Source organism: Schistocerca piceifrons, chromosome 3 (genome assembly GCF_021461385.2).
Source record: "Schistocerca piceifrons isolate TAMUIC-IGC-003096 chromosome 3, iqSchPice1.1, whole genome shotgun sequence".
Lineage (NCBI taxonomy): Eukaryota > Metazoa > Arthropoda > Insecta > Orthoptera > Acrididae > Schistocerca > Schistocerca piceifrons.
This window is the reverse complement of record NC_060140.1, coordinates 827673425-827694723: the sequence shown is the minus strand read 5'-3', so window position 1 is coordinate 827694723 and position 21299 is coordinate 827673425.

Sequence of the window (21299 nt, the reverse complement as noted above, 5' to 3'; positions counted from 1 at the left end):
GTAGTTCTTTTAGAGATGGCCAGCAGCCATCTGCTGCGACTGTGCAGGTGCACAATCACCATCGAAGAGTCTTGCAAACAATATAGCAAGTCCATAACCACCACTTGTGCACTCACAAAGTTTTTGGAATAGTCCTTAGAACCAGCAATGTTGTTATCCAGTCCCTTGCAGAATTATTCACACATGTGCAAACACTAACAGTCCCTACTTCTCACATATTGTCCATATACTATGACCAACAGAAACGTGTGCAGTGAAATGGAACTTACAAGTTAATAATTTGATGAACTGGTATCAATTACAATTTTATAACACAAAAATACGATAACAAAGGTACAAAATGAATCATTAAAAACATAATAAAACAGATAACATTTGTAGTAATAGGGGATTTACAAAAGAATAGAAATAAACATATACATCAGTGTTACAGGAATTATGTCATAAGTAAATACCTAAAGATCAGAATAGCTTTTGAAACATCACCTTCACATATGAGCAACAAAACCGAAGAAATAATGTCTAAACATCTTTTCAAAGAAAATAACATATTATCAGAAAAATTCTACAATGTAACTCTCATCAGATAAACACATAAAGACAGGAACAACACGAATATACAAGAGTACAAACACATAGTGGAATAACAGAAAAGGAAAGGACAGGGTTTGTTTTACTGCAGTATCTTGCAAGCAAAACTTTCTTTACTTCTTGGAGATCTCCCTTCGTTCTTCATTATTTCAAAAAGTGATATTTATACCGGCTTTCTGTACTTTTTTCGTAAAACTTCTCAATGCATTTCTTCAAATTCATCGCAGCTCATTCTCTTATATAGTCTACCCCCTCTTAAGCTAACTTAAATCTACTGAGCTCAGATGCTAAACTAAGGGACGAGGCAATGCAGCAGCATAAAACAATTAATACAAACAGCAATGAAAAAAATGGAAATTGTCAAAGCAAGCTGCAGTAAATTTAAATTACCAATCAATGCAACATTACAACTAATGTGAGCCAATGTGCAGCAACAAGAAAAATAAATCAGTAGTAAAACTAGCTTAACAGAGTAATACAAAGTGAAATTTAGTAGCACTATGCCTAGCAAACAGCAGCAGCAAATGCAATAACTTATATCTGAACATGACATAGCTCAAGCAGAAAAAATATTACACTAAAGACAACAATGCAGACATTCACATCTTAATGTCTATGTAATTAAAGTGGTGCACCACAAGAAGTTATTCTACCAAAAAAATTACCAAGTAGTTGAAAAGAAAATTCCGTATGCAATTCCTGTGAAGGGAAATGTCTTTTTATGGACCTTCGTTTTTTTTTGAATAGATCATAAAATTATTTACTGGATCTGTAGGCATAAAATATTTGTATTAGTACATCTATTAAATTTTATTTTAACCAATGCTGCAGTGCAGCTAGAAACTAGATATTAAACAAAATGAGTAAATAAATACATAAAGCAAGCCATATGGCATTTCTCTCAACTAGCAAGACAATAGCCGTGAAATGTTTCTCATTGTTTCATTAGGCATTTTAGTAAATATCATAAATTAAGAGCTCCACAGTATAATCATATGTTTTCAAGTTTGAGCGTGTCGTATTTGCGATGCTTTCTACAAAGGAATGTCAATAGCGAGGATAATGGCCTTGTGTCGTATTTGCGATGCTTTCTACAAAGGAATGTCAATAGCGAGGATAATGGCCCTTTTTTTCCACCTGTGCCTCTGAAAGGCACACACAAATGGCTTTTTTCCAGGCAACTGTCGCGCAGCTGCCCACGACGCAGGTCAAGAATTTGCGTTACAAATCTGTAGAAACAAAATCCTATTGATATAACAGAGTCCAAAAAAATTTTCGACGGTATTGTAATACATTCAAGCATTTACATACACTTCATAACTCTTAAAGTACGAATCTTGGTTTCCAACAACCTTTTTCACAAACCAGAGTCCCTAACCACTACTCATTATTCCTTACCTTATTCGTCGACACTTCTTCAATATTTCATCATAACAGATACGTAGCATACTTAAATAACTCATATAGAATCAGCTTATTGATCATAAACACACCGCAACAGCATAATACACATAGTCATCGTAATAATAACATCATAACGCCTCAGTCAACTCTCGAAATCGTCGTAGCTTCCTCCAATAATTTCGAAACCTAAAAATAAAAATTCTCTGCTCATTTCAATAGTGTCATCTACCTCAAACGTACTTTAAAATCATGCTCCCTTACCAAATATATCGTTCAAAGCTCTCATAATGGGTCCGAAAAAATATGAACAGTTCACAAAGTACAGACAAAATACAATTTCGTAAGTGTGAAGTTACCCAACTGTGTAATTGCGTAAAAATGTGTCACTGATGTAGAAAAAAAATGTTTGTTTCTCTGTTAAATAATCAGGTAGCTGTGTAATTCTGTGTTGGAGAAATATGATACCGATGTGTAAAGTTGTATAAGCAAATACCATATTAGCTAGGGCTCATTGTGCTTGCCACACACATGGTACACAAAGTAAGCGTGTACCCCCCTGAGGATTAATGTAATTATACCCTCAGGTGTTACAGATTACAGCAATGGAATGAAATGTATCACAGAAAACCTTTCTATCATTGTACTTCAAATATCTTTAAAAATAAATGATTTAAGTGCAAAATTAATCACTCAAATACGTGTCCTGAAGCGCTAAATGTGCGTCTTGCTGTAAGATAATCTCTGTGGAAGTGTCGTAGTTATTGTCCTCCGAAAGCTAAGTTCTGCAGACGTCAATGTACTTACCTCATGATAAACAAAAGTGAAATGCTTTGCGTATAGATATCTTAGTTATTACGCTTATTGCCGTGATGAAGAAAGTACTGTGCCGTAATGTATTGGTGTGCTACGGAAAAGGCTGTCTCACTGTAGCTATACCACAAAAGTTACTACTAAAACACGTTTTACTTTCCAGAATAATTCAGAAAAACTGTGCAGATATGAAACAGAAACACCGCAAAAGCAACATTGTAAATTGTCACTCATTAGTAGCGTCGTGATAAAATCGTGTAGCTGTCACATAAACTAACCACTGTGTCATCTGGTATCTCACAGAAAGTACTTCAAATCCAGAATGTATTTTCAGGTAAACCAAAATGTTGCATTAAAATCTCATTAGCAGTACTGGTAAATGTTCTAAGTATGTGAGCCTTATAGTCGTTACGTAATCGTGCAACTAACAAGCAAGAATGTACACAATAACAATACATTCGTAATTTCTGTTTAAATAAGTTCTCTTGGTTCTTGACTGGATATTTAACTTCATACAGTGTTGCATGTTAACATATTATAAGTCTGACAAAGCATACTACCAATGTAAAGTGAAAAGTTATATGGCAAAGACAAAGTTAGAAAGCAGATTATCTTTCAATAAACGGTTTTACATGTGAAATGTGGTGTAAACCTCTACTCTTCCTAGTACGCAGAGTTTCAACTTCAGCGCAATCATCATGTGGTGTACGTCGGATTCTGTAGGGTCCATTGTAAACCAGAAAGAATTTGTGACTCAAGTGTTTCTTCTTATGTGACAATGAATGAGCTTTAATGAGAACTTTCTGACCAATGTATAATTTCTTTGCATTTGCTTTACCGTGTAGTTCTCTCCTTTTGTATGCTGCAGATTTTATATTTTTTAGAGCCAAATCAATTATGTCTGTGTCGAAGTTTACGTGTATTCGGGAAAGGTACAAGCTCTCTGATTCCGTTTGGTGGTTCTTCATTCTTCAGTACAAGAGTAGGTGGTAAAGCAGTGGAATCATGAGGCATTTCATTCAGCACATTTTGAAATAATTGTAGATATCTGTCCCAATGCTGATGCTTTCTGTGACAAAGTCTGCAAAGCTTATTGATTTCTTTCATAATCTGTTCAGACGGGTTGCAATGTGGTGAGTACAATGAAATAAAAACAGGTTTGATTTTATGATTCCGAAGCGTGCGTGACCAAACAGCAGATCTAAATTGTGGTCCGTTATCTGAAATGACTTTAGCAACGTGGCCAACTTCACGTAAGAAATTTTTAACGAAGGCGTTGGATACAGATCGTCCAGTGGCTTTACGTAACGGAGTGAAAGAAAGAAATTTTGAAGTAAGTTCAACAGCGACTAGAACGTACGAAAATCCATTGGATGTTCTGACAAGCGGTCCCAAGAGATCAACAGCAGCAAATTCTTTTAATTTAGAAGGAATAATAGGAAACAACGGAGCACAATGTGAGACAGTAGATGGTTTCGCCTTTTGACAAAGTTTACAAATAGACAAGACTCTTCGAATTCTTTTTTCCATATTGTTAAAATAACAAGTCGTTCGAAGAATATGATAACATTTTCGTGGACCAAAATGTCCGTAGCTGAAATGAATGTACCAAATGAGCTTATTAACAAAATCGTCAGGAATGCAAAGTACCCATAGCTTGTCATCAACAGTGCAGCGTTTGAACAGTATGTTGTTTCTAACCAGATAATAATGCCGAATCTGTGTGTGTGTCTTTTCATGCCATTTGCTCTTGATGTCTTTCCAAATCGGATCTTTATCTTGTTCATGAGCAATGTCCTTTAAAGATGTGGTGATGAAGTTTTCAAAGGCGACTTTCTGAATGTAAAGAATACTGAAATTTTTCTCGAGGTTGCCTTCTGTGGTACTTTTCTCAAGCCCAGCCGGTGCGCGAGACAGTGCGTCCGCAACAATGTTCTCCTTGCCGGGAATGTAGACTATTGTGAAGCGGAATTCTTGCAGAAACAATGCCCAACGTTTTAACCTGTCATGATTTAATTTTGAAGACATAAGAAATTGTAATGCACGATGATCACTGTATACTTTTACGTGCTTACCGGAAAGAAAGAAACGGAATTTGTTAAATGCCCAAACGATAGCTAAAGCTTCTAATTCAGTAACGGAATAATTTTTTTCAGATTTTGTTAGCACTCGGCTAGCAAAAGCAATGGTTTTCTGAATGGTAGTGTCATTTTCTATGGCTTCTTGAAATAAATGGGCACCAAGACCGACTTAAGAAGAATCCGTGCTAAAGCAGAAATCTTGTGACAGATCTGGATGAGCTAAGATTGGCGCGTGAAGTAACGCTTCTTTCAAAGAATTGAATTCCAATTGTGCTTGTTCGTCCCAGTTCCAAATAGTATTTTTTCCAGTGAGAGAACAAAGTTTTGGTGTAACAAGAATTTGCATATTCAGAAAACGACGGTAAAAATTTACGAGACCTAGAAAACTGCGGACTTGTCTTTTTGTGGATGGAACTGGAATGGCTCTGATTGCTTCTAACTTTTCAGGATCCGGCTGAATGCCTTCAGAAGAAATAATATGTCCCAAAAACCTCACCTTTGATCTACCGAATTCAGACTTTTCCAAGTTAACTGTGATTCCAGATTCTGCAAAAATACCTAACAAACTGTTGAGGATGCGATTATGTTGTTCCCATGAAGCTTCTGCTATTAGAATGTCGTCCACATATAAGGTGATGTGACGTTTTAAGAACTCAGGTAATATGGAATTTAGCCCACGAATGAATGCTGCTGAAGAAATGTTCAAACCAAAAGGAAGTTTCCGAAACTGATAACAAACGCCGAAACAAAGGAAAGCTGTGTATTTTCTACATTCTGGCTGAAGTTCTATCTGATAAAAGCTGGATCTGAGATCAATGGAAGACAACACTTTTACACCATTAAAATTTTGAAGAAGTTCTTCTAACGTTTGCGGCCTGTCTGTTTCAGGAATGATGATAGTATTGATTTGTCTCGAATCTAAGACAAGCCTGATCGATCCATTTTTCTTCTCAACAACATGTAATGGATTGTTGTATGAGCTTACTGCAGGCTCAATAATGCCCTCGTCGAGCATAGATTGTATTTCTGTTCTAACACGGTCCCTATAATGCGCTGGAATTACGTATGGTCTAACACAAAATTTAGTATGCTCACGAACACGAAATTGGTATTGAAATCCCTTGATTGTTCCTGTTTTATGAGTAAAAACTGTGGAATGTTCTTGTAAAATCTCAAAAAGGTCCTGCCTATCAGTGTCATTACAATTCTCAATTGTTTGAATTTTATTCTGAATTAACTCATTAATTTCAAATATGCCGTCGATATCATCCCTGTCAGTTCTTGCAGAGTGATTGTTAGTGTCTAGTTCCGTAGAAAATTCCGAACTGTTGTCTAACAGAAGGTAAAGCCGATTGTTTTCTTCGTCATGGTTTGAGAGTCAATCTTCAAATTTCAAAGCTATTGACTTACCTTCCTTCTCTAAACTTATTTCAGCATCGTGAAAGTTTAAGATTGCTTTGAATTCATTCAAAAAGTCTACTCCCAATATAATTTCCGTCGACAATAATGGAACAATAAGAAAGTTCGTAGAGAAGCTGTGGCTTTGACAAAAGAATTCTAAGTTGGTTTCTTGGCGTACATCTACACTTTTTCCAAAGATTGCACCTTGTAATTTAATCTTACGTAACGGAAGTGTGGGGCAATCGTTCGATTTGTTGCATTTGCTAAAGGCTGTTTCACTAATTACTGAGATGGGACTGCCAGAGTCAAGTACTGCCGTAAATTTTACGTCATTTACAGTAATGTGAATCACAGGATATGCAATGTTGTTACGTTTTACGTCGTGTTCCTGGAGTAAGATGTCCCTAATGTCTTCCATTTTTACGTAATTACTAGCTATGGCAGCTGCGTCATCAGTTTCATAAGTACGTTTTGTTGCTGCCAGCGGTGTGAGTCATTGCCTATTGTCTCTTTGTTGGCGCGCGTCGTTATTGGGATTTGGAGACCTAACTTCTACAAATTCACCGTGACGAGAGGGCCCTGCTCTGTTTGAATCCCGCCAGTTCTGATGCAATTCAGGTCTGTCGTTACGATCATATCGTCTGTCGTCATGTCGGTAGATTCCATAGTTTCTTTCTTGTCGGTCACATGGTGGAGAATTTCTCCCTGAATCGTAACTGCGCGCTGGTCCGTTGCGTCTAAAGTTATTCTGTCTCCCTTGATAGTATTTATTTTGGTTCCCATATTGTCTGTTTCTCTTATTGTCTCTGTGATAGTCATTACCACGGAGAGGTGATCTTTCCCTGTAGTTATTACTACTCTGCCAACGGTTGTCATACGGGTGGTGTCTGTTTTGGTCACGATGTGTGTTGTGAGAATAGCCTTGTCGTGTCAAGTTATTATTTCTTTCATCGCGGAATTGCGACGGATGTGACCTGTAATTGTTGTGTTCCTGGTTTCGCGTTCCGCGATTGTCAGTGTCAATTTCTAATTCTTGTAAAGGTCCCTGAAATGCTTCAATGTCGTCTTTGCAACGTCCTGCCAAAATAATATGTCGTAAATGTTCAGGCAGTTTGATTAAGCAAATGCGGATGAGTTCTGAGGGGCTGTATGGGTTTGAAAGATACTGATTCTTATGCAACATGTCTTCAAAATATTTCATAAGACTGGAAAATTCAGATTGTTCGAACCGTTTCATCATTATGATGCTATGTTTTACTCGGTCTTGTGTGGCTTGAGACCAATATGCTGAGAGGAAGGCATGGTAAAACTCTCCTTCACTGTGGCAATCGTGAATTACCGATCGCATTCTTACAGCTGGTTCATTCTCCAAGTAGCCACACATAAATTCTAATCTGTGCTGCAATGACCAGTTGGGAGGAAAACAATGAGAGAATTGATGAAGCCATGCTTGTGGATGAATGTCATTGCCAGAATTCTTAAATGTTTTGAATTTACGTGTAGTAATGAACAGCTTATAGTGAAAATCATCGTGCCGGCGAGTCGCACATCGCTCATTGTTACTTCGTTTCGGCGGTTCCATCTCAAAATTCAATGCGCCTTGCCAATTTCTTTCATAATTTCCGAAGTGTCCTGTGTTATTCTTTTGTGGTTGCTCCGTATTTCTATGTCCCTCTTCCCGTACTGGAGCGCGAGTGTCCTCTGAAATATGTAATTCTTATATTACTTGTGCCAACTGATCTTGTACTTCCAGGATTTCTCTTTTGTACTGTGTATTGATTTGATTTTGATTTTGTTTGAATTTTCTAATTTGTTCATACTCTTCAGTGTCAGTGAAAGCTACAGGTCTTGTGTCATTCAGATCATCATCTACCTTTGTAGATAAGTTAGTGAATTGATCTGAAAGTTCGGCTACATTATCCGATAGTGAAATTATTTCCTCTGTGTGTTTCTCTGAACCAAGTTTCAGAGTGTCCATTTGTGTTGATATCGTATCTACTGTGTCCTTTAAGTTTTCCTGAGTTTTTGCAAGTTGCGTAACCAAATCGGTAGATGCAACTGAGTCAATTTTAGCTTGCAAGGTCTCTTGATTTTCATGAACAATAATTTGCAGTTCTTTTATGGCTGCTTCGTGATTCTGTAATGCATTTTCATGTCGCAAAAAAATAGGTTGAAAATGCTCACAAATTTGTGTTGTACGTCATTACAGGCTTTTTGACATTTCGATTCAATGTTATGTAACTCAGTAGTTAAATCTTCACGTGTTTGTTCAAGTGTGATGTCTAACTTTTGAAGCTTTTGCTGTGTTTGTCTCCGATTTTGTTCCGTTTGTTGCATTAATTGGAATAATAATGTATTAGTGTCTGGAAATTGTTTCTCTATGCTTTTTGGCAGTGCATTTACACCGGCAACATTCGCATTTTGAAAAGCAGAAAATGTGTCTTGACTTATTTGAGAAAACGGTGAGGACGCTAAACCTGAATCTGCAGTATTTCCAAGATTGTGTCCTGTCATTTCGGATTCCTGAGGCGAGCTGTTGCCGACCGATCGATCGATAATGCTTCCCTGTTCAGTATTTGTTTAACTTGCTACGCCACTGTTTGCCGCCCGCTCCATTTCCCTATGCACAATTACCAAATTACTATGTTGAACATTAGTTAATTCATTACACGGTGGCGCTAACACACTGCTTTCGTCTTCACTGTCATTTCTCAGTTTACTTTGGAGCCTAGTATTACGTTTTTCACACGCCATTATTGTCACAATATTTCACACGACAACACAGAAAAGCACAATTTGAAGAGCAAAATAAGATAACATAGCAATGGAAATAATGTCTACTCAATTGCAAGCGTAGCTGCGAAATACTTGGTGCAAATCTACATGCATGTCACAACTGTTTTACTGTACAACAATGAAAAACTACAATTACAAAGGAAATTCTCTCTATAATTACGCACTAGCAATAAACAAAAGCTACACTAATTACACAAACTACAAGAAAAAAATCAGAAGATTCCAGTGAGGTATCCTCGGCTAAGGGTCGACATATGAAACGCCCCCTTTTGAAAAATTATGCAAGACTGTGCTTAAACTGACACACAGTATTTTTAGCGCAACGCAATCTGACTTTCAAAAATCCCTACAAAAGAATGGCCCTGACTAACATTAACCTATACCTTTCACAAATCACTTACCTCACAAAAATGTTCGTTACTCGAACTACTGCAATACAGCGAGCGCCACTACTGCAAGCTAAATAAAAGATTCAAACTACGGAAGGCACTGACTACTGATAGGCATAGTTAGCAAATGAATTTTAATAGAGAACAAACAATGTATTTACCTTAATAGTGTTGAAAAATCATAATATACATAGCAGTTCATGACATCCAGTCTTACAAATTTCAAAACTCCGCCATTTCTCTCCCCACATCCACCACTGCTGGCGGCTCACCTCCAACTGCGCAACGCTGCGCGCTGTTCACATCCAGCTGCCCAACACTACAATGGCAGACAACAATGCAAACTAGCCACAGACTGCACACAGCACAGCCAGTGATTTTCATACAGAGCGCTACGTAACGTTGCCAATAAGCAAACATAAACAGCCTACTTACAACGTCATCAACACAGATTTTCTGTGAACATTTGGGCAGGCATTGTTGGTGATGTCTTGATTGGGCCCCATGTTCTTCCACCTACGCTCAATGGAGCACGTTATCATGATTTCATACGGGATACTCTACCTGTTCTGCTAGAACATGTGCCTTTACAAGTACGAGACAACATGTGGTTCACGCACGATGGAGCTCCTGCACATTTCAGTCGAAGTGTTCATATGCTTGTCAACAACAGATTCGGTGACCGATGGATTGGTAGAGGTGGAGCAATTCCATGGCCTCCACGGTCATGGTTCTCACTTAAATCTCATGTGCTGTGAATTCCTTCGATTTCCATCACTCTGGTTCACGTTTTTGCTGGTGATGTAGTATAACTACTTCATTTAAAGGTTTTCACTCGTTCAGTATTATGTGTAGTTGTTCTAAGAAATATCAAAAGGTTTCCTTTGCTTCTGTACATATTTAAGTCTTAAAAGTACAATATCAAAATACAAGGAAAATTTCTATTCACTAAGTTGCATGTCAATCTTCGCATGTTAGATAGTAGAAGAAAACTTAACATTCCCTATTGGCTAAACAGGATCAGGATAGTAGAAGAGGGAGAGGGTACTGGAAATATGAGTATTGAACCCCCCAACTGGAGAGGAGCTGAACACCAGTCGGTTTATTCGTCAAAGGGCGAAAAACCACCTAGCTTCATGTGTTTTATTGATACGACAGATAGGGAAAGAACGAGACTTGAATTTTCATTTAACGAATTCCTGCAAATCTTTATGTGGATAAATGCATTTTATTTTAGCATTTTTTATGTTTCCTAACAAGTTGCACCCAGGATGTGGCTTTAAAACAAATAACAATTGCCATTTTTTATTCAATGCTTTTAACTTTGATGATTTTGTATGAGTTCTTAGTAGTATCTCCTGTCCAGTCTAGAGTTCTATTACATTTTTCAGTTTCCTATAGTAAATTCCTTTCCTTATTTGAGCTTGCTCCTCCAGTTTTATTAGCACTCGTCGTAGTTTCTCATCTAAGGCTACAACTTTGTGCCCTAATTTAGGCATCGGTTTTGCCCATTCATCTAGTTCCACTTATACAAACATAGGTTAAGCCAGTGTGTGTCGATGTGTGTGGTAGGTAATTTACTGTATGCTGAAATGGACCCAGGTATTCTATCCTTTGTTTTTTGATTCTGTGGTATATATGTCTGCGTAAATCTTTTAAATTCACGAAAGCATCGTGCTACTGGACTTGTGTCTGGATGGAATTTGGATACTAAAATATGACGTATGTTTTGTGATTTCAAAAATGATTTCCATGGGTCATTTGTAAAATTTGATGCATCACCAGTTAGTGTGGCACAGGGTTTCCAAACACGTGGTATGTAGTCTTCTAGAATCCGCCTAACAATTGGTCCAAACGCAACTGTTCTGACTGCGTGTAGCTGGAGATACTTACTAAAAACGTCATACAGGGCTACAATGTTTTTGAGCCTGCCACGGGCTTGGAAATAAGGTCCTGTGGCGTCAATAGACACAAGATCCCTTGGTTGCTTTGGTATTATTTGGTATAGTATGTTAAGACATGTCCTATTCTGATGCTTGACCTTTTGACAAACCGCATAGCGTCTGATAACTTGCGCTATACGTCGCCTCATATTAGGAAAGTAACAACATGTAGAAATTTTGGCAGCACACGCCATAGTGTCCCCATGTGTGGTGAGTGTGTTGAATTAAGTTGTCCACATATTCCTGAGGTATGCACACACACCACTTATCCATTTGTCCTCTCTTCAACGAAAAAGTACACCACTATCTATAATGTAATACTGCTCTAAATGTTTGTGTGTTCTAGACTGCAAATTTCTTATTACCTTGCTCCATCTCGGGTCTTCTTCCTGCAAGCGTTACATAGTTTTGCACATTTTGATATAATATATTTAAAAGTTCCTTCATTTATTAAAAGTATCCTGAAATCTGATGTAGAAATCGGTGAGGCCTTCGGGTAGCCATGATAGTGCATCTGCCAAAACATTCTGTTTTCCTTTTATGTACGTTATTTCAAAATCAAACTCTTGAACATATGTGCACCACCTTGCTAGTTTCATATGTATTAACTTGCACGTAAGAAGAAAGGACAAAACTTGATGATCGTAGTGAACTTTAGTATGCTTTCCCCAAAGGTAATATTGAAATTTACGAAACGCCCAAACTACCGCTAACGCTTCTAACTCAGTTAGAGAATAAGATCTTCCATATTCTGTGAAGGTTCTACTAGCAAAACTGATTATATTGTCTTCTTCTTTACCATCCTTCTTTATTATTTGAAACAGACACACACCAAGCACCTGATAACAAGCATCGTTGCTTAAACAGAAATCAAACTCCATATTTGGATGTTTAAGGATACGTGCGTTATCAGCGCCTGCTTAATCTGCTGAAAATCATTTTCGCATTCTTTAGTCCACAACCAAGTGTGGTTTTTACACAGTTAGTTAATAGTGAACTACTGTTCAACAGTTGTTGTGGAAGAAATATCCTAAATAACGAGACCAGTCCCAGAAAACCTTTTGTTTCTTTGTGTAGGGTGTTGGGAAATTGCGTATCGCATCTAGTTTACTGGGGTAAGGTACAATTCTTACTGGTGAAATGATATTTAACTGTGACATCGTATTCATCAAATTTTTGAAGAACCTTTTCCAGAATGTTCATTCCATGTTGAGTCGCATTTACTAGGTCATCAACATACTGTAATCTGGCTAAGCAATTCCAGTCCAAATACTCTGCCTACTGCTTCAATAAATACACTGGAGCTCGCGTTTAATCCGAAAGGTAGCACCCTAAACTGGTAGCTCCTTCCAGCATCTATGATAGCTGTATACTTTCTTTTCTCTTCATGTAATAAAATTTGCCAGTATGAAGCCTTTAAATCGAGGGATGTTAAGTACTTAACGCCATAAAACTTTAACAATTACGCTTCGAAATTCTCTAGCGTTGTTCTTATAGGAACAATGATTTTGTTTGTTTCTCTTGTGTCTAACACCAAACGCACCGTACTTTCAGTTTTACCAACTGCGAGAATCGGACTGCCATATGGTGAGTGCGATGTTTCAATAACCTTCCATCTAATCACACGCTCTATTTCTTGTCCTACTGCCTCTTTCTTTGCCCAAGGAATGCCATAAGACGTTCTACAATAAGTTTAATGTGGGTACACTTCTATTTTATATTCATATACCTTAATAACACTGGGTTGTTTACGAAAAATGCTATGATACTTAAAGAGTAATTTTGTCAATTCACTTCGCTGTTCGTTGTTAAGACCAGCGGATTTAGTTATTTTACTGTCTACTGTTTGGTCATCGAGGATCTGTCTGTCAACATCATGTTCTACTTCATTTACCATTAAGATTCGAGAATAGATAAGTTTAACATTGTCTAGTCTGACTTGTCGTTGTAGTTCTTATTAAGTCTACTGTTAGTGTATGTTCTCCTACGTGAAATTGACATTCCCCACTGCCGATGTCTATCTTTACCCCATACATTTTGAATATCTCCATACCAAACATACAGTTCACTATAAGTTTGTTTACCAACAAGAAAGTACAATGCAAAATTACACCACATATGCTAATGGGTATACTGGTCTGTAATTTTAGAACTTTAGGTTTACTTTCCATCGTCATTACGATCATACGCTTCTCTACGGGCATCGTAGGTACATTTACTTCCCGTGCTATCTCGTTAAACAAACTGGTCTGGTTGGCATCAGGCATGTTGACGCGCCATTATCCGAAACAACAGATATATCTATGTTTCCCACCTTCACATTTATTGTTGCTTGAATAATTTCACTTACCTTACGTGTTGCTTCTTTCTCTTCAGTGAACAAATATTCTTTCATTTCTGCTTCCTTATCGTACCTTAAAACAGATTACGGATATGCTGTGTGTGTTAAGCTTGTTTCAGTGTCTACTTCCTCTTTCCTATTTCTGTTCATGTCAGTTCATTACCTTCTTCCTCTTGAAAATCTGTTTTTAAATTATGGCTTAGTCATGAACGATTATTGTTATTTCCTGGGGGTGGTAAAGATATTGTTTAATTCTCTGCCGTCCCTTCTACTATGTTCACAGTATGTTCGCGTGCTCGCCAGTTTGTGTCCCGGTTGTTTCGGTTTGACTTCATGGGCTGTCAGTTCTCTCTTTGATCCCTGTGTTCCACATTTCGATCCTGGTAATTTGCATTTCCTTGTCAAAGTTTTCTCTCGAATTTCTCCTATCTCGGCCACTGCCGTACCAATGGGGCTGATATTTATTGTCATACCTTAGGTCACCCTGTGGCTGACAGGTAAACCGATTGTACTGGTTTCCGTTGTGGCGCGGCGGTGAATAAGGATGCCATTCGTTCATACGCACACGACCATTATAGTTTCCAAAGCCGTTGCCTTTACCGTAGTTGTTCCTCACATTTGGGTTGTGCTCATTACCATTACGATAACTAGGCATGGCTTGCCCATCTTCATGAATTAGATCTATTGAATCGAGCACTGAGAGGAAACACTTGAGACCATATTCGTGAATAGTTGCTAATTTTTCCCTAACATTTGCAGGAAATTTGTTCTTTAAGATTTTCAATACATTGACATGAGATATCGGATATTTCAGTAGTGGGTCTAGTTTAGATATGTTTCAAAATAGTTTCTTAGCTTTCCCCCCCCCCCTAATTTTTGATGATGTCATAATGGGTTGAATACCTCTCGTCTTAATCTATCCTATATAGCTGTTGACCAGTATTTATCCAAAAATGCATTCTCAAATTGACCACATGTCTCGCAGAGTTCCGACATCTCTGTAGCCCAAAAAAGGCGTCACCTTCTGTGTGTCCTACCACCATTTGATCTTTTGAGCTTCTGTTCAAGTTAGAGGCACTACAGTCCTAAAGCCTCAAACAATACCGGATGTGTTCACTTTGTTTCATTTGAAAATACAGGAAACTGTAGGTGTTTTATTAAACTCTCGTCCATTAACAACGCTATCCACCAGGACGGAACAGCATTTACATGCAGTGGCGACGTATGCGTCTCATGAAAGTTTTGCCCGTTGCTCGCATCGCGTGTCCGCATGCGTTAGCGCGCGTGGGTTGAGCCTTGTTGTCCGTGCCACTGATTTCTCTCACCGGCGGGCGGCTGTTTATAGCTGCGCTTACCGCCCCCGGCGATGATATTACCGTACATTATTTGCTAACTATTTCGTACATTAATCTTTGCTGTGCCTGTTTGATATTATGTTCTATACGTTTTAAAATTTCTTTTTCCTTTTCCCCGTTACTTCCTTTACCGCATCCACATAAGTACGCTGTTCGCATACGCATTTTTCCGAGAACGTTGTGTTTTCATATTTTGTATTATCTTTTACTGTTTCGTAAAGTTGCACAATATCTGAGTTGATTCTTTTATGTTCTAACTTAGGTAATCGTATCTCCACTGTGATTTTCTCAACATTTTCTGGTAAGTCGTCACAGAAAGAAGGCAGTTTCGCTACTTCTGATTGTACATTATCTTTGTTAACCGGCGTATTCTTTTGCATTACCGGTAAATTATACTGAGTTTCTCTGATTCCGGGTAGATCCTGCCTATACGGGCGTTTGAGCGTTTCCAATTTTTCTTCCACTGTGCCTTTTAATTTCTCACTCATATTGTGAACTGTAGTTTGTACTTGTTCGTTAATTTTTCTATCCACCTCCTTGTAGATTTGCGAAATTGCTGTGTGAACTTCGTATTGAGTTATGTGCGCAATTTTTTTACTTCGCCTGATGTGTGTGTCATGTTTGTATTTAACTTCCTGATTTTGGACTTTCTGTGGTCATGTCTGCTTTCATATTATTCCTGTCTGTTTGTATTGTGTCTAAACTCGACATCTTTGAATTTATTGTGTTCATTTCCGCATGTATTATTTCTAAACTCGACATTATTGAATTTACTGTGTACGAATTGATCTCTAAACCCGACATTTTCGAATTCATGTCTGTTTTCATTGCGTTCTTGTCTGATTGTATTGTTTCTGTTAAGGCTCGAAATAAGGCTTGCATATCTTCCCTAGTCACTTTTGGCCTACGTCTGTCAGCATCTGCATCTGTTCTACGCATACTACTTCCATTTAAAATATTCCTTTGCCTTGAGGTGACATTAATTTCGTCTTTTCTAATCAACGTATTGCTTGTAATGGAATGTTCCATATTCACGGTCGTCGAATGCAACAATGGCATGTCGCGCCCAGCATCCAAATAATCACCGCTTGATGGTTCCAAACCAATCATTGTTACGTTTTGTAAATGCAAGTCTACTACATTGGTAATTTGATTTTTAAAAGAAATTTCATTAACGTTTTGTCAATCGATTATGAAAACCTTTACGTCTCTGCAGTTACCAAAGTTAATATTTTCTCTGTTTGGATTTTACTTCCGCGACAGAATGCATGTACAATAATCTCAATTGTTGTTCACTCAATATGCTTTTCGTACTGATAAAGAAAAGCCATTCTCTCTGCTTGACTTCAATTGTGTTAGCCTCTGAAGCTTTGGGTTCTGTGTTTTAGGAAATAGGTGCTTGGATTTTCTAATAGGCCTACTAGGAATGCATACTCTGCGTGTAGTTCACAGTCCTACCTTATTGTTGTCTTCTAACTGGTACTTCCCTCTATTGTACTTTTATTTGTCCACTCTTGATATTGTTGTCTTCTTCCATCTAATTTATTAATTTATTATTTTTAGTTAGTATTTTTCCAGTATTACATTATTGTCTCCGTCACATCATCAGAGTACATGGAACATCAAGAAATTATTAACATCATGTATACTCATTGTCTTAACAATACTAGTACTCACTGCTTTGCCCTCTACCTATCGTGCCTGTCACGTGTCGTCACTTCATAATATAATTAAAAAGTATTGTTTAGATATATGGAAATAATGAGATTAATTTTCTGGTGTGTCGGACAAGCGCAGTAAGCTGAGCTATACCTGTAAATGGATAAAGAATCTTTTCATATTAATTCCACATAAACGAAATAGTCTTCTTCTTGTTGTAGATTTATGTTGACGATCGCCGTATTCACCTACAAAAATCATGACCGTGTCCCTAATTACTGTTGTAATCGGATCTTCGTATTACACGTGTGGGCTTCTTGGATTTTTATTTATTACAGTACTACTTGGAATAATGACTCATACAATCTTTCAGTTAGTAACATAGTACTACATTCGTCCTTCGATGCACATCAAAATACGGACTTTTTATTTATTCCTCACAACCAAAATGGCTACGACCGATTGCGGTCTAAAATAACGTGCATCTACTTCGTTCTTAACAGAGAGCGAGTCCCTCCTCTTACCGAGGAACAAGAAAAACATTTGAAAATAAAAAAAATACATGATGGTAAGACCAGGCTCTACACTGGGCTACCGCTTCACATTTTCTCTAGGCCTATGCCTTTGAAGAAAACGAAAACATAAAAGCAAAAAATACATAGAGAGCATTCTGAAGGCTGGAGGTCGTGAACAATCTCTTAAAAAGCCCAAATGACATCATAATTGTTGTTATATGAATGTCTTCGGGCACCACAGTAATTTGTGTGATGCCTTCACGCAGTTTACTTCACTCAGTGTAACTGAACTCACCAAGACACAACTGAAATCTGCAGGTGTGGTACAACATATCGATTTGGCACTGTTCATCCATGTAAAGCATGGTAGTCCCCAAATGGGCACCACAAATTGTCTTTTTTGGGGACTAAGTACAAGACAGAGGACCATGGGCTGCTTGGTGGTTGAATGACACTGTCGCAGCATGGCCTGAAACTCAGCCTTTGCTATAGTGAATCTGTTGGTTGTGAGTTGACGTGCGTGGCAAGAGGTGGGTGGACCAGATGTAGTTATGATGCAGTGGATCACTGAGTGTTTGATGTCTGTAAGTGTACCAAGCAGTTCTGGAAATTTGTTCAGAATGCCTGCATTCGGTCTGGGGAACCTCATTGGTATTATCCTGAAGAAAGTGATCTGCTGCTTCTGTCCTGCCCTTGGGTGTTCGCAATATCAGTTAGCAGCTTGTAGTGGCCGAGGAACTCTTCATTCTGGATTGACTTGTTGACGTAAGTCACAGTGAATGTCCATGCGAATGTGCAGCATAGTCCGAGGATCAAATTTCAGTGATGTGTGCTGTACTTTTTTATGGTGGTATTGTTTGCAGCCATAAGAGACAGTGCTTCAGCAGTCCTGTGGTCTCTCGTCATAGTGCATGGAATACAGACAGGCCAGAAACTATGTCAACTAGGTATTTGACATTGCCAGCCCATTGTGCCATAAAGGGTCGCTTTGATATTGCCCTGCAGCTAGGTGCATCTAGGCCCAGTCACAACTGGCAGTTAGGTGTATACAGGGCAGCCGGCACTTTGCTTCTTCATTGCCAAAGCAGGCACAGTACCAAAAAAACCCATTTGGTGGCTGTTCTGATGTCGAGAGAATACCACTATAATGGCTGGTGTTGCGTTGCTGGTTGTGTGAGCTGGGTTCCTAGTAGCTTGATCTGCTGCCGCTACAGTACCTGCTGCCCTCTGTATGTGAATGCATCAACCGGTTGACCAGTATGCTGAGTGCCGCCAGCTGGACAGCCAGATTTTGATGTAGCTGGTGCAGGTTGGCATTGGAGCTGAGAGGTGTGGAAAGCATGTGTCGCCATGGAGTGAAAATTGCTGGAGTTTGGGGATTGTAGGTTGCCACGGCCACAGTGTTGAGCACTACTGCTAGTGCATCATGCACCAGATCAGCCAAGTGGACCCCATCATCCACCACATTTCTATTTCTGCTGCAATGACCGCTTGCACTTGAGCTGGGATGCTGTACAGCCAGATAACATGCAACAGCAAGTCCAGAACCATGTTGGAATGAGCGAGTTTTCGCAGGTGGCACATGAAGTGAGATGGCCTCCTGTTGCCTCATTCCTGTTGGTGCAACTCATGCACATGGTGTTCCTGTGATGATGAAATGTGCCAGATTGGCTCCTCCTTCAGTCGCTTGAATGAGGACTGGTTCGGTGGGTCAGTGATTATGCCCCGAATTTCAACATCATAGTTTTGGTCAAGGTGGCTCATGACGTCCTAATTTGGCAAAGTCACGGGTGATGTTATTGCTCAGGAAAACGCCTACACTTGGCTGAATAACATAATTGGTCAAGGGCCAAAAGAGGGGCAACCTAACAACACCCATCTTGTGCCTGTCACCGCTACAGCAACAGTATGAGGCATCGGTGAAATTGTGCTTTGCATTTGTAAGTTTTCTTGAACTGACTCCAGGTGGGTAGTCTCTGTGCATGCAGGAGGTGCCTGTAGCCTGCTTTCCAGCCTCTGGTTGTATGCTAGCAGCTCTTCTATTGTCTTTTTTGGTATCTTGCTTTACAATGAAGTTCTCATGCCACGGGGGGAAGGACACAACAAAAATAACACAATGTTTTCCGTTGTGACGAAGGCTTTAGCTGAAAGCTGTATGTGTAACAGCCTTTTCATTGTGCCTATCTGCAACTCAGCATGTCTGCCTTACAGTGAATAGCAATCTATCTTTTCATTATTGAAATGGTGATTTCAACCCACGCCCTCACCCCTTCCTCTCTGTCGCGCGCACACACACAAGTACTGTGACAAAAAGCTTTCAGGAAAAACAAAAAACTAAATATCATTAAAAATCATGTGCAAGGCACAATAAATTTAACTTCCTTCATTAGATATGAGTTCAATCAGTATCCATGGATTTCATCAGTCTTACAAATTTCATACCTGTTCATTGAGGGATATACAAAGTTGACATATTTGAGATGTTTCTGAAATCTCCGGTAATTGTTCTTAATAAACATTTTTTTTTCAAATTAGTGAATGTTTATTGGACCATTATACCTCATTACAAAATATAAGAATGAAAATCATAATTCTAGTAGTATCTTATTGGAATATCCTGTCCGCTCCGATAGATGAGTGGTCAGCATGACAATTTGCCATCCTATGGATCCGGGTTTGATTCCCGACTGGGTCGGGGATTTTCTCTGCTCAGGGACTGGGTGTTGTGTTGTCTTCATCGTCATTTTATCCCCATCCAGAGTACAGGTCGCTCAACGTGGCGTCGAATGTAATAAGACCTGCATCAAGGTGGCCAGACTTGGCCGCAAGGGGCCTCCTGGCCAATGACACCAAACGCTCATTTCCATTTTCCATTGGAATATCCTCTACTCCAAACATATTAAGAACAAACTATGCCAATTTATAATGTTTTATGAGCAAACATTATGACAAAAGTATTTCTCTAATGCTGCGGTCTACATCCATGATTTATTTACAGTGTGGTCTTTCTGTAACATCACCACAACCTCTTTGTTCATTCTATGCTTCATCAGTTCCTCCAAATGAAATAATGAACTTTACAGCATCTGGGTGTAAATACTTCAACAAGGAGTTAAAATCATCAAGTTTCTTTTGCTGACTTCTGATTGGATTATGGGATTAATCTTAGGCTTCAAGATGCAGAAGTGCTATGGCATCATCCCACTCACTGTTGTGTCAACAGTAACTTCATTAACATGGTTACTATTAAACTTACACAGTTTATACTTAGTAACACAAAACCTCTCTGTTTTTTTTGTTATGCTGGATTTGAAATACTCTTAAATCCTGTTTGAAAATCAGTAACTTTATCTGTTTTCAAACAGTATATGCAAAACTTTTTCTTGATTAGTTCTCTCCATGCTTCGTACACCTCCGTTGTCTCCACTCTTCTCTTCATCTTTTCAGTGACAGCAAAGTGCTGGTGGCAAGGAAAGAATTAATGCTCTCTCACTGGAAACATCTGAGTAACTTTCTGAAATCTGTCACATATACCTCAGTGAAAAAATATTGTATCATGGACGTATTATGATTCTGGCCAATGCACCCATGTGAATATAAAAATAGTTCTTTGTAGGCTTCAGGAAGATATTTCTCAGTATAGATATTTAAACATAAAAACCTTCATTCACTCCTTTTTTTGCTTTGCTCTCTCACCATGTTAACATCACACCTTTAACCACTTCTCCAATTTGCAACTTCAAAATTACGAAGTCACAACTGTCTTTTGCAGGATACATCACTGCCTGGAAAGTGTGGTGAAGAAATGTTCTACTAGAATTTGAAACATATGGCCTCTGTATTTTTCATTGTCTGAAAATACTCTAGCACCTCTTTTAAATCTCTTCGTTTTTGTTTTCTGAAATTTCATAGCATCTTGCGATATATTTCTGGCCATATTGTTTTTTTCAGTACTCATCTTGCACCATGCTCCTCACCAAAATCACATACATCAGTTTTTGGTGTACCAAATGG